Source organism: Priapulus caudatus, unplaced genomic scaffold, assembly GCF_000485595.1.
Source record: "Priapulus caudatus unplaced genomic scaffold, Priapulus_caudatus-5.0.1 Scaffold2419, whole genome shotgun sequence".
Lineage (NCBI taxonomy): Eukaryota > Metazoa > Priapulida > Priapulimorpha > Priapulimorphida > Priapulidae > Priapulus > Priapulus caudatus.
Genome location: NW_014579480.1, coordinates 1 through 1962, shown reverse-complemented (window position 1 = coordinate 1962; position 1962 = coordinate 1). Strand labels below are relative to the sequence as shown.

Below are 1962 nucleotides of genomic sequence, written 5' to 3'. Positions count from 1 at the left end.
ACGCAAGTTATGACAGTGATAGAAACAGCAACACATGGAGTAAAATCATCACGTGGCTAAATAAATAGCCCTATATTCACAAATTCACGAAAGATTCACAAATCCAAGTGTCAAGAATTCAATAAAGTTTACAATAAATCAAAATGATTAACTATTGGAAGTTTAACGAAAAATCAATAAATCGAATATTGAAGTTGTACAATCGTCTGCTTGTTCATAATCGCGCGCGGCATCTGTCCTTGTCTTCTGGCATGCATCTCTCCGAAAGGGTAAGTGCCATGTGTGGCTCACTCATTGCACAACCTGGAAGAAAGGGATGAACGAAGCCCATTTACATGTCAATGGCAGTACAATGTAGTTTAGGAGCTCACCCGTCCTCTCCGAGGACAGAGCGATAGTTGGATGGAAGATGCTGGAATCTCGTCTGCTATGTCTTAACGCGCGCCCCATCTGTCTTGCCTGCTGGCTATCTCTCGCGAGTGGTAGTGCCGTGTGTCACTCAATGTCGAGGGGGAAAATTGAACAAAAAACAAATAAATGTGTGGAGTACCTGTCACCAGAAAAGCTTTGACCACCCCCAACCCCTTGCCCGCGGGCAAAGGCCCAGGAACTTTCTTTCATGGCGAAGAGAAAATATTAAACGCGTCGCGAAAGCGAACGTAACAACGAGTTGCGAATAACGAGGCCGGCAATACGCGAATAACGAGCCGCAATACGCGAATAACGAGCCAATTACGAACTAAATAACGAGCAGGCAAATACGCGAATAACGAGCCCGCAATTACGCGAATAGGTAACGAAGGGCCGCAAATACGAATACGAGTCAGGCGCGGTGCAATACGGCGAATTACGAGCAGGCAATACGAACGCCGAATTATTAACGGAGAGCCGCAATATAACAAATAAACGAGCAGCAACGCGAATAACGAGCCGCAATATACGAATAACGAGCCGCAATACGCGAATAACGAGCCGCAATACGCGAATAACGAGCCGCAATATACGAATAACGAATAACGAGATAATACGAATCGCGAATCGCGAATATAGAGATGAACATATGTGCGTGTGTGGCAAGAACATGCGTGCATACGTTTCACCTCATACCCAACCAGCTCTGCTCACGCAATCAGTCGTCAAGTGGTTCTGTCGTGGAGAGAGACCTGGATGACTGGGATGACTCAATAAATCTGGGATGACTCGATCACTCTGGAAACATTGAACAACAAGAGCAGCAAACAACGAAGCCAAATCACATGGAGCAATACGTAGAATGTAAAATATAATAATGTAAAACAGAAAGTAAACAGTGCAATGTTGTTTAGGACTCACCTGTCCTCTCTTGAAGACAGACGATAGTGGATGGATGCTGGAATCTCGTCTGCTTGTCTATCCGCCCATCTGTCTTGCCTCTGCTCTCTCCCCAAGTGGTAGTGCCGTGTGTCGCTCATGTCGAAGGGAAAAAAAATTTAAACAAAAAACATTACAAAAAGTAGGTGCAGGGTTTGGATCACTCTTAGTCGGACTCCTCTTCCTTGGCCGGTTCAGCATGGTTAGACCATTGCTGACCTCAACCTTAGAATCACAGGAGTACGCAAGCCCCCACACGACGGCAACGTGGTGATCCATTGTGGGGGACCTGAAAAAAAAAACAAAGAAAAAAATGAAAAATCGAATGATAAATGATGATGTCGTTTTAGTACTTAGTATGTTAAAATGTTAGTTTTAGTAGTTAGTATGTTAGCTATGCTAGTAACGCGTTATTATAACGCTAGCAAGAAGAAGGGCCACTTACACTAGATCGGGAGTCCAGTAGTCTCTCTCTCTCACTTCTGCAGGAGGTGAGGCTGCATATCTTACCAAACTACAGGCCATCAGTGCGGGTCGACCCAGCGCTTCATAATAACAGCTCCGCCATCCTCTCCAGTGCGAGTCTGTCATCTGATGCTGACGCTGCTGCTG

General features: G+C 45.3%; 1 long non-coding RNA gene across 1 annotated transcript; it reads right to left on the bottom strand.

The window, feature by feature from the left end:
- Positions 1–913: 913 nt before the first annotated feature.
- LOC106818666 lies at positions 914–1886 on the bottom strand. The gene is made up of 2 exons (XR_001395272.1): positions 1333–1886; positions 914–1209 (listed from the first exon to the last, which is right to left on the bottom strand). It is a non-coding gene; the product is annotated as an uncharacterized LOC106818666 (long non-coding RNA).
- Between the last annotated feature and the right edge of the window lie 76 nt (positions 1887–1962).